This window comes from Neophocaena asiaeorientalis, unplaced genomic scaffold (genome assembly GCF_003031525.2).
Source record: "Neophocaena asiaeorientalis asiaeorientalis breed wild unplaced genomic scaffold, Neophocaena_asiaeorientalis_V1.1 scaffold10, whole genome shotgun sequence".
Lineage (NCBI taxonomy): Eukaryota > Metazoa > Chordata > Mammalia > Artiodactyla > Phocoenidae > Neophocaena > Neophocaena asiaeorientalis.
The window spans coordinates 2,198,983-2,215,323 of NW_020172817.1; positions in this window are offsets into that span (position 1 = coordinate 2,198,983).

Genomic DNA, 16,341 nt, shown 5'->3' on the forward strand with positions numbered 1-16,341 from the left:
TTGTGGTCATTTGTAACAACAGCCCATAAGAAACAAATACACCCTATTACTACACTTTAATTTACGTCAGAGTTCTGCAAACATTTTCTATAAAGGGTCAGGTAGAAAATATTTTAGAGTTTGGGGGCCAAGGGGCCACATAATCTGCTCTTGCAGTTCTGAGCAGCCTCAGACGATACACACATGACTGAGCTCGGCCCTGCCAGCAGCAGTTTCAAAACAGGCTGAATAGGGGCTCCTCTGAGGGAGGGCACACAATGGGAGGGAGCCCTTAGAAATCTGACCTCTTGAAATTCAATAGCCCTTTTAATGGCATTATTACACTGTCTCGCAATTGTATAATGTTCACGTAAACCTTATTCTTCTGGCGTTCAGCACCTCTGGAGACGCAGTGTGACATGATTTAAAAGAAGCACTTGGGGTCAGGAGACCTGGCTCCAGGCCGGGTTCTGCTAATACCTGAGTGACCCCGGGTAGGCATTTTTACTCTTTAGGCCTCAGTTTTCTCAACTATGAAATGAAGCACTGAAGCTCGAAGTGATCAGTAGAGCCTCCTTCTGGTTTCTTTTTCTCATGATTCGCAAGTGTTACTCCCAGGGACCGGTAAAGCCAGGAGTGATGTAGAGTTTCACGGTGATTCTGTTTCTCCTCGAAGGTGATATTTGTGGGGATGTTCATCGATGTCATGGACAGAAAAGGAATCCAACCGAAGCTGATAGCTCCTTCCAATTGTATGAACACAGTTAAATTATAGACTCTGGGAGGAGGAAAGGGTAGAACAGTGGAATAAAGCTTCAAAGGCAAAACAACTGGCTAAAACAAACAATGAGAGGAAGCCGGAGCCTGGAGAATTACGAATTCAGAAAATAAACTTAGCTGTGTTCTCAGAAGTAAATCCCCTGGGCAGACGGGAGGGTAGCCCAGTGTGCAGCCGCTTAGGGGATTAGATTTGGTTCACGTGTCCACAGAGAGAACACTCACAGGTAGGAAGCAGATCGTGACCCGCTTTGCACTAGACTCTCTAATGGGCTCCGGAAACAAGTTGGTGACGAGGATGACGAAGGTGATGGGGAACACAAGTGCTTTTAGGGTAGTTCTTCTTCAACCAAGAGAAGAGTGGAGCACGTCATCACAGAGAAGAGAAAAGCAACCGTTCTGAGAGCAGCAGAGCACGTTGCATCATAAACTCGCCTTTAAATTGTATTGCCAGTATGGTAACCGGTAGCCATGAAGGGCTTTCCAGATTTAAATTTAAATTCAGTAGAAGCAAAGGAAAATAAAGATTCCGTTGTCACAGTAGCTACATTTCAAGTGCTCAGTAGTCAGTGGCCAGTGGCGACCACATGGGACAGAGGAGGTTATAGCATTTCCATTAGTGCACAGTTCTGCCCTAGACCTGTACTATAGCCGCTAGCCTCAGGTGGCTGTGAACAGCACAGATACAGAACATTTCCATCATCACAGAAAGTTCCACTGGACAGTGCTGCCTTTTCGCTATTTTTCTGCATCTCCTCCTGGATCATCTGAACGACTTTCAGAGTCAAGCGCCGTGACGATCTCAGAAAAGGGACGTGGTTAGATGTAGCTAGGTAGTCAGGACCCTTGTTTCATGATTTACGTGACGTTCACGTCAAGGTTTTCTTTTTTCCATTGCTTTCCTCGTCCTCTAGGTTATAACAGTAACTTGCCCGGCTGCTGATGTATGACCAGCACCTCCTGGCTCAGGTTTCAGATGCAGTTTCCAACTGAAAGAGGAGTAGAAGACACTCCCAGACACCTCCCACCTCCCTCTCACCACCCCCCCTGCCCAGTTCCTGCCCTTTTAGCCACCTTGAAGCACTGCACCGAAGGAGTTTCCCAGGAAGGGAGTTGGGGAGGATTTGGAATCTAAAGAGAGGAGGAAAGATCTCGTGGAGCTTTATTATGGCCCCCAGATGATCATACATGAGTGTCCTCCTCAGTAATGGCAGAAAAAAAAATCTCCAATGCCAATGGGACGGAGGGCCCAGACAGCAGCAGTAACCCACAACTTCTGTGCACCCCACACGTGGACACACGAACGCTGTGTCCACCCACACGGACAGAAAAAGAGAGACAGAGAACAGTTGCTATGTGTGACAGACAGAGTTTTTTTCACGTTATAAACACACTCCTTTTTAAAGCCCTCGGATCCTCCACAAACGTCACTGCCACGGCCGTGAAGCTTGCACAAGGCATCCCATCCAAAATGTTTCTCACGTGGGAGCTGGGTTAACAGAAATGTGTGATCTCTCTCTCTCTCTCGCCTGTCCTCTTCTCTTACTTGAGAAACCCTTCATTAGACTCACTTGTTTGGGTTTAAACCACCAAGACGGGTGGACAGTTTCCAGAAGGGTAACAATATTCTACTGGAGAAAGCAAGAAAATCCTGGATTTTACTTCACTGGTTTTCACATTAGCTCAGATTCATTAACCACATTTACGTAGAACTTATTTTGGTTTGGGGAAGCAAGTGTGTGGAGGGTGACTGATGGCAGGAGTGTATTCCTACCTGGTGCAGAAGAAGGGCTTTGGCTGGAATTCATAAAATCTTAAGGTGAGCAGCATTACTAGTCCAAATCCTCACTGGATACAGAAATCCCCACATGGTTCCCCAAACCTACTTCTCTAGATCCTGCCTGAACACTGTAAGAGATTCTTTTTATTTTGTTACTGCAGACCGCCTGGGATCAGAACAGATCTGCCCATCACTCTCTTTCCCTAAGTTCGAGCACGGTATGCACATGGGTGAAAGTACATGCTTCTATGTGCGGCATCTCCTAATCCCTAACAATCGGGTGCAGACTCTCCTTTTGTTAGATGTATACAGTTTTGACACTTTTTCAACCTTTCCCTCCCACTCTTATAGGATAAACTTCCTCTTCATCTATTGCATGATTCTAGAGAATGGCTCAGATTTCTGTCTGCTGCCAAATTTCAAAAGTGTGGGTGGTAAAATTAAATACAAGCAGCATTTCTATGGCAGTGATGACTGTAATTTTTTATATGAGAAGCCAACGCTTGTCATTTGATGCAGCCTCGAGGGCCCAAGCCCTGACAGAAGGAAATCTGATGAAGTCGAGTCAGCGGCCCCAGTTCTGCCTCTTCCATGGACTAGAACTGGATGTTTTTGTCTCCTCCCAAGTCTGGTAAACCTGTACGAGCTGGTTCAGAGCCTCTTTACAACTCCTGGGATGACGTGCATTTCAAATATATCCCAATGTTGAAAGCATGCTGCTTTCCTTGGAAAAACAACGATGAAGAAACAATGAACTAGAATGTCCCTGCTTTCAAAGGAAGCACATAATACATAGAATCTCAACAATGGGAATTTTTTTTAATGATGAAAATTAAAGATTTTGGGATGCATCGAAGCTGTTGTTAAATCAGAATTAGAATTCATTCTAACTCCAGAATGCTATACTTTTAAAAACCTCTAAATCGAATTGTTGTTATAAGGACTCCCTGAAAGTTAAAGGAGACACTAGGACCTAATATTTTTAAAGCTTTATCATTCAAAATAAGGAGGCATCATATATTTTGTGACAGTTACTCTTAAGAGAAGTAAGGAACAACCCAGGGATTGTTCTAGGTTACAAATGATAAATGGTTAAGGAAAAATTTCAGAAACTCTTCAGATTGAAGTCTCAAGATTTTTTTTCATAGCCTTGTATTTATATGATTCTGTTTTCACACCTTGAATATAGAAATTTTAAAACCAAGGATCTTAGGTAAAAGATTCAACACTAGATTTTCTTGATTTTTTTTGTTTTTTTTTTTTTTTTTTGTTTTGGGGTTTTGGGGTTTTTTTATTGGTTTGGGGTTTTGGTGTTTTTTTCCCTCCCTGATGGTTAGGGTAACACATTCATCCTTCTTCTAAGTCCTTTCTAAGTGTCCTGCTTCCTTTTCTCCTTCACTCATTCATCTCTCCCTCTCTGTCTCCCCTTTCACAATTAAGCACCCTAGTTACAGTCCAAGGCTTGTAAAAGTCACAGATGCCCAATTCCATAAAAGGATTCGGGGCCCACTTTGGAAGGCATCCAGTGCAAGAAGCATGCTGTCCTAAGCCCACACCCTGAGGGGCCCGCTGCAAGCTCTTCTGAACAAGCAGAGGGAGCGCTCCATCTGCCGTCGCCCGGAAGATACGCTTGCCTCTCCACCTACTACTCCCAAATCTTAGCTCTGTCCTTTCAGTGTTTCCACCAGAGTGATTTAAATACAAATCTCCTAAATTTGTTCTTCTGTGAAAAGAGGACAAAAACCAGTTTCAGATCCCAGAGGCACCCCCTGTCCCCTGATTCGTTTCCATTTTTAAAATCAGCCTGAAATGCTAAATATTTGATCCAATAAACGCGGTGTGGGGAGTCCAAGGAACTGATCCCAAGAGGTTGGTTTTCAGGCCACACATTATGCTTGCCCTAGAAAATAAGAGATGTTGTGCTAACAAATTCACTCTGAGACATGGGAGGACAGGAGACAAATTCTCCCTCATGAATTCATTTGGAATTTAGTCACCAGCTCCTTCATCTCTTTTGATGGGCGGGCCGTCCCATCACTTAATCATACCAGCTGTTGCAGTAGACCCCTGAACAAAGAAAGAGTTAGTCTACATATAACTTAGAGTGTGGCTCTGTATTTCCACTTCTTCCACGTCTGTGGATTCAACCAACTGGGACCGTGTTATACTGTAATATTTACTACAGAAAAATATCTGCTTCACTGGACCTGGGCAGCTCAAACCCACAGTTGTTCAAGGGTAAATTGTATTATTAATAAATATATTGAGCCCACATAAGAGCCGTCTGCAAAAGAGTATCCAACATTAGACGCTAATCTTGTCTATTTATTAACTAGCAGGGACAAAATCCTGAGCTGACAGTGGAATTCAAGGATGCAGATCTCAGCATGTGAAGATAGGGTAATTTGTGAGCAACAGGGCTCAGCACTGTGGATGGGTTTTCTCAATTGGTCTAGTGATCAAAACTAGTTATTATTTATAGACCCTATTTAGAAATGGCTGAAGTGCTACTATTTCCCTTTTAGCTCTGCATTATTCATAAATACAAGTCATGTTTACAGTGATTGCTTTGCTGAGTTGATTATGCTCTGGGTTTCCGGACTATTAGCTGTTCTGATAACAATAGCTTGATTTGCGTGGCAGCTCATTCTACTTTTCTAAATTTCCTTGCGTAGAACTCTGAGAAATCTATGGCAAGATTTACCTCTTTTCTAAAATGAGCTAACTTTATAGATAAAATGTGAAGTGTGAGAATACATTTTTTAAAGTTTACTCATGCGTTAAAGTGTCCTCCATTCTTTTGATCCATGGCTGCTCAGCTCAGGAGGGTAGACTAGACCGAAACAGCTTCATTGGGAACACGGGTGTCTTTGAGTATGTGCAAGACAGCTCTCTCAGACAAGTAATTGTAAGCAAAAGAATAAATAAATAAACTCATGAGCTTCTAAGAGCAAATGTTTAATTCTCACTTATGTTACAGGTCAACTGAGAGTTGGTTGTGATTCTGCTCTGTGTGTCATCTTCATTCCAAGGTGCAGCCCACCTGAATCATGTCAATCTAAAGGAAGAAGGAGAAAGCAATGGCAGATCCATGCAATGGCAGATCCATGCAAGATAATCAATAAGTAATGGTACAATCACATAGACATCACTGAAGTCTCTACTGGGAAGAGGCAGAGTACACGCCCACTGGCATACTACAGAAGCAGACCATGTGGCCGAGCCTGCCATCAAGTGTGGCTGAAGTGAATTCACCCATTGGGTGGAACACTGCAAGCCACATGGCAGGAGTAGGTGCACACATTCCTCCCACAGAAGGCAACCAATGAGAACACAACCTGCTATACCTTGAGTTTTGATTACTTTGAATGATATTCCTATCTGCAATCTCTTCTGATGGTTTTAGGGCCATTCCCAAGATTTAGAGAGCAGTGTGGAGTGGATTTAAGATACACTCTAGAATAGAATAAGGGTTGGCCAACTCTAGTCCACTCCCATTTTTGCATGGCCCAAGAGTTCTGAATGGTTTTTAAAGGGTTGTCTTAAAAAAAAGGAAAAAGAAGAATATACAACAAAGAACTAGTGTGGCCCTCAAAGCCTAAAATATTATCTGATTCTTCACAATAAAAGCTTTTCAACCCTTGAAATAAAACTAAATTTGGGATTGGCTCTAGAACCTTGGTTTCACCTTGACCAGAAGCAATCCACATCTATCCCCAGCAAAATCAACTTCTAGAAGTAACAAATATAATTTTTAAATCAGTGAGTGCTAATCAGTGTAGAGTTATAAACTCCTCCAGAATCTGGAGTCTAGACTCCACAGAATCTGTCCATCCGTATTTCTGGGGTTACACTTACCACATTGGATTATAATTAGTTTTTTTAATTTCTATGCCCCACAAAGAGACTATACTAATTTCCCTGAAAGAAGAGACTGAAATGTCCCGCACTCAGCCCTGGGCTTGACAATGGTGTCTATAAATGTTTTAAGTTGAATTAAATCAAACTACTGACATGACAGAAAACGTTAAGCTACTAACTCTCAATTTCATCATGAATCCCTTTCTGTTGAATAAAATCCTTGCCAGAGTTTACTTACCTGAGAAACAGTCGTGGAAATGTCTGTCGCTGTAAATCTTCTTTAAATATTTACTCATGGATGACAGAAGGAAGTTATGTTCCCTCCGCTACATTCACTGACATCCATCAGAAACAGCAGAAAGATGAAAAAAGTAAGGAAACTCCATTTTAAGTGAAATAAAGTAAAAGCCTCTCCCCCAAATTAAAATTATGAAGAACAACTGCCAAAAAAATAAAATGTGTCAAAATAAGAGAGCAGTATAAGAGTTGACATAATTTTCTCAGACCTGGGGCTGTACAGAGTAAGTATCGTAATCCTGAAAGAAATACCTGACTAGACTGACACAATGGAAGGACATTGGGAAGACATGGGGAGACTGTTTATCTGCAGAACTGCAGAGCAGATGGAGCTCAAAGAGACCCAGACCTTGCAAGTACATCAAGCTCAAGGTCAAAAGTCTAGTGTCCTAGCTGAGGGAACCTACCAGACATGACAGAGGGAGGACAGGTCACCAGATCAAAACACAGTGTATGAGTTAACTAGAGCTGCTGTAACAAAGCAACACAAACTGGGCAGCCTGACAACAGAATTTACTGTCTCACAGTTCTGGAGGCTGGATGTCTGAGGTCAAGGTGTCAGCAGGGTTGATTCCTTCTGAGAGCCATGAGGGAAGGATCTGTCCCAGGCCTCCCTCCTTGGCGGGTCGACAGCATCATAGCATCTGCCTCCGCGTTCACGTGACACTCACCCCGTGTGCGTGTTTGTCTCTTCACGTGGTGTTCTTTTATAAGGACACTAGTCATGTTGTATTAGGGGCTCCCCCTTCCGCAGTATGACCTCACTGTAACTAGTTACATCTGCAATGACCCTATTTCCAAATAAGGTCATATTCTGAAGAACTAGGAGTTAGGACTTTACAAAACACAACTAAGCCCATAACACACAGAATGACTCAGGGTTAGGATACACCATGAGCCACCCCAAGCTCCTGAATAACAAAGGCTGAGGGGAGACAGCCCCCTGGTGCAGAAGCTGCAGTGTTAAATGAGCAGTTATTCAGACGCTGTGTCTTAATTCCTTCTGGGAACTGCCCTGGCTCAGTCTCTCACACCTTTCCCAGCACCTCCCCTCGACTCTGTCACTCCACACACTGGTCTAGTCCAGGGCAGACACAGATAGCACTGGCTCCATTTCAAGAATGATGAGTCATGCACAGAAAGGCTCTTAGCATAGGAGTTATGGACATCTATGACTGTAACAAAAACAATAAAGTTCACTTTAAATAACTAACATGTCTTTCATTTTCATGGATGAAGGTTTTTGTTTGAGGCCAACAAAATATTAATTGAACGGTAAGTATGTGAAAGTCAATTTTGCTGACTTCCAATAGCACAAGAATTTGGTCAGGAAGTAGCATTCTAATTAGTTGTTAGATATTTTTGTTTTTCTGTCCTTATTGTGATTGAGAAATTACCAGTAGATAAAAGCCAATCTTTCAGAACCTAAAGAAAGCCCAGGCTGTCATTGAAGTCCTAGCACTTTTCCCATTTTAATGATTTCTGTACCCCCATATCTGTTGGGTTTTAAAGCATATTAGTCTCCCAAGACACCTTTTCTCAGTCAGCAGCTTTCAACCTTGAATGCTCGTTAAAAGTGAACTGGAGTTTGGGATTAACATATACACACTACTATATATATAATAGATAATCAATAAGGACCTACTGTATAGCACCCAAGGAACTCTACTCAATATTCTGTAATAACATATATGGGAAAAGAATCTGAAAAAGAATGGATATATGTACATGTATAACTGAATCACTTTGCTGTACACCTGACGCTAACACAACATTGCAAATCAGCTATAGTCTAATATAAAATAAAAATTAAATTAAAAAAATAACTGGGGGACCTTAAAAAATACCAATGCTGGGGCCCGTTTTCAGAAATTCAAATTTCATTGTCATGAGAAAGGAGGCAGAGTGAAACCAGCATTCATGTTTTTTTAATCTCCTTTGCTTTTTTCACATATAACCTTTTCTCACTTTTCATTTTCCTATCTTTCTGGGACTCCGCATACTTACTGCCATCCCATATATGTCATAATTTTATATTTTGTAATTTTGTTATTCGCTATTTGTTTGCTTTTTTGGGGGGGGGGGGAAACACTTCCCAAATCTAATTTTGCAATTTACTAATTCACCTTCAACTGTGCTCATTTCACTATGTGTTCCACCATTTCTCATCTTTATTTCAAATATTATATTTTTCCTAATATTTGTTTTTTCCCATCACTTTATTACAAAAAGTTCCAAACATGCAGAAAAATTAAAAGAATTTTACAAGGAACACATGTACACACCAACCTAGATTCTACCATTAACATCTCACTATACCTGCCTTTTCACATGCTAGCCCTCTTCTTTTTTCTTGCCACATTTGAAAGTAAATGACACACATCCACATACTTCCCCCTAAATATTTCAGCATCACATCAGTATTTTTAACAATCTTTTTTGAGTAATTCTTAGGTTCAGCCAGGTTTGAGAACCACTGGGGATCTTAGCAAATTATGTTCCTTCCCAGCTCTTAGTTTCCTGCCTTGTGGTGCTCAAAAGGTTTAAGAGACTTCTTTCTCCACTTGCTCCTGAGAAATCCTTTTATACATTAAGTCCCCCACGTATGAACAAGTTCCATTCTGAGAGCACATTCGTAAGCCCAATTTGTTCGTAAGCCCAGCAAAGTTAGCCTGGGCACCCAACTAACACAATCATCTATATAGGACTGTACTGTAATAGGTTTATAATACTTTTCACACAAATAATACATAAAAAACACACACAAAAATGAAGACAACGTTTTTAATCTTATAGGACAGTACCATGAAAAGTACAGTAGTATGAAAAAGAGCTGGTGCTTGGTAGCAGTACCAGCTACATCACTGCTGCTTTTATACACTTGCTTCCGGACATCCTGGGCTTGAAATAAAGACACCGTACTGCTGTAATCTATGCAGTACTGGACAGTAAGGTACACAAAGGCACAACCGTTGGTAAAGGACGCACGCACATGACAATGTACACCAGACACGTGAACTAACTTACATGATTGTACATACGAACGCAAGTTCACATCTTTGAAAGTTCGCAACTTGAAGGTTCATATGTCGGGGACTTACTGTAAAGCCTAGTAGGTACAAACTATTAGGTATAAAATAAGCTACAAGGATGTATTGTACAACACGGGGAATATATAGCCAATATTTTATAATAATTATAACTGGAGTATAGCCTTTAAAATTGTGAATCACCTGTAACTTATATAATATTGTACAGCACCTATACTTCAATAAAAAATAATATATTTTTTAAGAAGGCTTTTTAAAGAATCAGACAAATGAAAGAGTCTAAGTTCAACATAAAGTAAATACAAGCTGAGAGATCAATATGATGTGAAACTCCAGAAAAAAAGACAAAACAAAAATGAAAACAATGTCATGTACGCTGCTTAGACTGGTAGCAAGAAAAGGGAAGGAAATAATCACATCTCTTCGAGTCAGTTTGTCTTTCAACTGATGGATTTTCTCTGGATATTTTGGTAACAAGAGGAAGGTTCTTTTTGAGGCACTTTGATTTGATTGACCCACTGTGGCCTAAAAGGGATTCTCTCCCCCAGTCTCTGCAGTTGCCTTTTAGCACAGTCAGCTGTCACCACCGCCCCTGCCCCCAGGCCCAATCCACCTTCCCTCTGGTCCTAACAGTTACCTAAATCGTAAGGATTTAGTGAAAGTCAATAAAAATAATTTCAGGGACCCCCCCTTTCCAAGAAGGCTAAATGAATACCCCCAATTACATGTAAGGAGTGAATTGATTTAGCGGCCTTGACCCTAAAGCAAAACATGAATTTGGATGAGTTAACAGCATCTTACCATGTTTGCTCTTATCGTTGGTGTATCCAAAGTTACTGCCGAGTAAAATTGCCTAAGGACTTCCTGCATACGCTTTGTTGATTGATCCTTGAAGTTCAGTCTTCTAATAGGCAAAAAGAGAACACATGTCAGAGATAGGAAATTGTATGTTTACTGAATTCTACCAGCATCAGTGTTCTAAGAGGTCGTGTACCTCATCTGTGAACAGTCAATGTGATCTGGCTGAAAGTTTTCACCGTAGCCTCAGATTTATTGAAAATATTACAGTATAATGAGAGAATGTAGAAGATCAACTCACATCAAAATAAGTGTTCTTACTCTTATGCTTCCTTTCTTTTTCAAGAATACTATTTGTTCTAAACTTTGTGAGATTTTCCAAACAATCAAATCACATATTTGAATAGTCAGTGATTGCTAAACACTGACATTTCTGCTCTTCTGGAAGTAAGAACAAGTTCCTTTCAAGAAGTTCAAAACATGTCACAATGTATGCACACATCTATTACCACCTAATTACTGCACATTAAATACTACTACCCCTTTTATATTCTAAGCAAACACTGAGGGGAAAAATTAACTCGTTAATTTTGGGCATTATTTTATTATGGGCATATTTTTATTCTCTAGCAACGAGCTCTACAAACTTCCAAGCCAGTTTTCTTCCCAGTAAGCATGTAAATGGATCAGGCGCCCTTCTGTGATAAAGGAAGTTGAGTGAAAGTGCCATTCTCATTTTATGTGACTTCACATTGCACAGAGAACGGTGCGTTGAAGATGGTGGCAGGGTTGGAAGTATTCTTCCTTCTGATGTGTCTCCCGGGTGTTTTGATCTTCTGAACACCGGGGCCTGGGTGGCAAGTGGTGGAGGGAGAGTAGACTCCATGGCTCAAGCGTGGGGTCCTGAGTGACTCCATCCCCCTTCCCCTAGACCCCCCTCTTCCAGAAGAACAGGCCTCCAAAGAGAAGACCCTGCGGGGGAGGAGCTCTCTGAAAGGAGAAACTGCAAAGAGAAAGAAAAGAAGGAGGAGTCAGGTGAAAATATTTGAGGGCCTCATAAGGTAGTAATTATTAAACTGGGCTTCCTGTTTTAATAATATGTGCTGGCCCTGTCAACAACACTGTTGCACTAGAATTCCATGTGTTTAAGCCTGCAAGATGCAAACAAGAGTTTGCAGGCCTGTGGATTTCATTTTTATTCACCCCTCTGAGGTAAACATTTTACTTTGAATGAAGCTAAAATTCTTCCTGGTTACTTCAGAGCATGTTATTAGAAGTCTTATTCAACATGGCATCTTCTAGAAGCATGGGGCTTTACAAGGACATGATTCACATTCAGCCAACGCCGGTTCACGTTCAACTTCTTAACTGACCCCATTTTACAAATGGGGATTTGAAATATGGAAAGGGTTCAGATGGCTTGTTTACATATCGGAGTCACAGAGAAAGGCTGTCTTCCATCTATCTATACTACTCACACATCTTCTGAGGTTTATTAAATGAATAAAATAAAATTTTCTTATTGTCACAGGCAGGGCTCAACCTAGTTAACTCTTTTTTTTTTTTTTTTCCGGTACGCGGGCCTCTCACTGTTGTGGCCTCTCCCACTGCGGAGCACAGGCTCCGGACGCGCAGGCTCAGCGGCCATGGCCCACGGGCCCAGCCGTTCCGCGGCATGTGGGATCTTCCCGGACCGGGGCACGAACCCGTGTCCCCTGCATCGGCAGGTGGACTCTCAACCACTGCGCCACCAGGGAAGCCCTAGTTAACTCTTTTTATCTAAAATTTTAAAAGGTTTCTTTCATCAACGACAACTCAACCCCATTCCAACCCAATCCACACCGGTTACCTCATGAAATACATTTTTTAATTTAATGTATATATATATATATATATATAAAATCATGATATAGACAGAACAGGCTGATTAAGCCTAACTTAATTAAGCTCTTTAGCTTTATGAAATAGGGAAGAACTTCTTTTAAGGAACCACACATGAAAATGGGAACACAGTCTTTGTTTAGTCTAACGCGGAGGGGAATTCAACAAAAAAAGGATCCTGAGCTGATAGCAACCAGCTAATTCTGTAAAAGGTGGCTTTGCACTCCACGGAGTCCAGGATGATCTGGGAGGGAAGCCTTGGTTTCCTCTTTCTGCTGATTAAGAGTCTAGTGCTTCAGAGCTCAGCTCCAGACACGGAAGGGAGATCTTATCTTGGCCCTCGGAAAAGCTCCATTGTTACTGTGGTCCGCATTTCCTTAATGCCGGAAAGAAAAAGAAATAACATTTAAAGTGCATTCTGGCTTGTCAGCTGTTAGGGTCCTAGAGTTAATCCCTTACAAAGATTTTCTGAATTTATGGAAACATTTCTAAGGATGGAAAGCTGGTCCAGGAACTCTAAGGAATCTGGAATCCCCCAATAAGATGCTAGTCTCTCAATTACAAGTACCACTGGTTGTACTTGTATTCACAAGTTCTCAATTAATGTAGGACCTCTATACCATTTATCATTCCTGCTGATAAAATAGGACATTAAACCTTTCCACAAGGTTATGGAAATCTTTCTTTAATTCGGTATCTATATGTAGATGACTGATTTCCAGTTTTATTGAATTATGATCAAATAATACTGCTTCTAAAACTTCCACTTGTTGGAATTTATTGTTTTCTCTGAGGCCAATTACCCTGTTGAGTTCTGTAAATGTCCATAGTCATAAAAGTCATATTCTGTAGGATATAAAGTCATATATATATATGATGTTGACGGTGCTTGCTGTATTTTTCAAACTCTATTCTTCCTTATTTTTTATCTGCTTGGTCTATTAAACTCTGAAAGAGATATATTAAAATCTCCCAGAGCAATTTTTTGTCTTTAAGTTTTCTTTATACATCTATGAGTTTTTGCTTTATATTCAGCTTTTATGTTGTTTTGGCATAAAGACTCATAACTTTAATAAAATTCTTCTGGCTCATATTTTTTCATTAAATATTATTTCTCTTTGCCCCGTTTAATATGTACAGATATATGTTTTCATTGAAGCTCTATAGTTTCATTTTAAAACCTTTGATTAAATGACATAAGAGTTTAATAGGAGCTCTATTTTCCCTGACTTATAGTAGACAAAGACTGGAAAAGATATGGAAAAATTGAGAGTTATTATGTTAAGGAAGTAGATTATGAGTTAATTATTCTTTAAATCTACTTCTATTTATTCTGATTATAATCTGATTATAATTGATCAACTAAAATCATTTGCAAATTAATTGAATGATGTTCTGGTTTCTAGTCAATGTTGACAGAGAAAAGGTAAAAACGATTGTCCCCAAATAGAAAATTTACCTATTGCCACCTCCACCTTCCCCGCCATCTGTTCCTCAACAAACAATATAATTTTGAAAATAAAGTAGATGTGTCTGGCTACTGCCTCTGGGCGATAATTAGTTTTGTTCAGAACGACCCATATCTAGTCATCTGTATGGTTTTCCAGAAGGTGTGGAATCATCAAAATTCTAAATGAGTTGGAGGAAGAAGGAACACGTGTCATTCTCTGGCTGCTTCTCAATGACCTCTTTCCTGTTTGAGGAACACCATGACTTAGGTGTAAAAAGGCTGGAGCAAACATACTTTTTTGTAAACGTTAGAAGCAGGAATTTGAGAAATACCTCATAGACCAGAAGCTGCAAGGCATTCTTTCAGCTGATCCTGGTAAATCATCCCGGTAAATCAGAGGTATTTTGCGTCTTGCTTTGCCTTTCTGAGCTACTGAATAATCTCTGCTGCTGTCCCAAACAAACGAAGAATTTTGTCAGAACCAAGCCGGCCTCTGCCATCTTTTAGGCAAAAAACCTAGCTAGGTTAGCGTAAGATTTCCAGCATCCAGCTGCCCTTGAAACGGAAATAAACACTTTTCTACTCATTGTACACGTAGGCAGGGGCAATCAAAGCAATTCTGTCTGTAAAGGACCCTTCATCACTTTTGGTGACAGCTGGATGGAAGTCTTTAGAAACTTCTCTCAGAGGGTGTAGCAGGATGTCGAAGGAATTGAAACTTATAGCAGGAATCTCCACTGTGCCAAGTTCACACATGGCTGAAAGATGTTTAATCCCTAATCAAGCAAATAGGAACAAGATGGTCAGAGGGCCTGCCGAGGATACCCGTCCTATTACTTCAGACTAAGCTCCCTACATTTCTCCAAGAAGTAGAGAGGCCGCTTTTTATTTTTATTTTTTTAACTGCATACCAAATAGGATTGTTCTAGACACAGATCACCTAGGGAGGCAAAACACAGACAAGAAAGAAATGAATGCTCAAGCAATGATAATGTAATTTTGTGTGTCTGTTCTCTTACATAGACCTATAGCAAGGAAAGAACTGCCTTGAACCCTCAGTCCATCAAGAGGTTTGATTTGATTATACGAAACTTCCATTCTGAGAGGCAATTTTTTTCTTCAATTAAGGAAGGATAGTTACCAATTCCTTTGCATCCATTTCCCTCCATATTTGATGCCCAATCTGCTTCCCGAGTGCAAAAAGGCAGAAAAAAAAAATCCTGGGTGGTTGCTGATTCTGGAGAAGGAAGGGAGTCTCAGCAGAGTAAAGAGAGTACGACCCACAATCAATGTTGTTGAAAGAAATCAGTTTCTGCTCAAGCAGACATGCCTCAGAACTGGGGGAGGTGGTGAAGAGTCTGTGATATGCGTGTGCTTTTCATTTAAATTAAACTATGCCTTCCTGGGTCAAACCAGATCCAAAGTGTTCAGAGAAAGTAGAACTTCATGTGATATTTTGAGTCCAAACAGAAACAGGAAATTCCATTGACCTCTAGAGAGAGAATAAGTTCCCTTGAGAAGTTCTCACTTCGTTTTCCATATTGAATGAGTTCTGGATGGTTCGAATGACATCCTGAAACACATGTGAACAATCTCAACATATCCTTAACGTTGAGTAAGTTCAAAGAGCCTGGAATTATTTTAAGACTTGGCATACATTGCACTGCAGATGGGCAAAGTTAGCTTCTAAAATCAAGGAAAAGATGAAAGTGATTATTCATATTATTTATGAGACCCTGCCCGCTAGAAAAATTCAACCATTAAAATCATTCTATTAAGCATAATATTTTGAAGTTCCTTATTAAAATAAATACACTGTAAGTCACACAAGGTAGCGTATATTACCACCCAGAACTGTAAATGGTCTAACCAGGTTAATTACCTGTCACTTAACAGAATGGAAATGAGGTAAAGGAGAGAAGAGAACTAACATTTATTTAACTCTTTCTGTGTGCCTGCCTTCAGCTAAGTTCTTTCTACGACTTCTTTCATTGCCTTCTCATAACATTTTGATTAAATATATATTATTCGTGTTTAATTTTCACAGTTAAGGGAAATGAGACTTAGAGATATTAAGTAAGCTGCCCACAGCTTTACATCTAAGAAGAATCTGGTTTGAATCGAGGTCAGTCTGATTCCAAACCCTGCCAGGTTAGTATTCATCTAATGTTTGAAGGAGGAAAGGAGTATGAAAGAAATAGAGCAGCAATGCCCAATAGAAACAGAATACGGAGCACATATGTAACTGTAAATTTTCTTGGAGCCCATGGAAAAAGTAAAAAGAAGCAGGTGAGATTAATTTTAGTCATGTATTTTATTCACTGCAATGTATCTAACATATTAGCATTTCAACCTATAATCAGTATAAAAATTATTAATGAGAATTTACATTCTGATTTTTTCATACTAAGACTTTGCAATCCAGTATATAGTTTATATTTGTAAGTCATCTTAATTCAGACTAATCA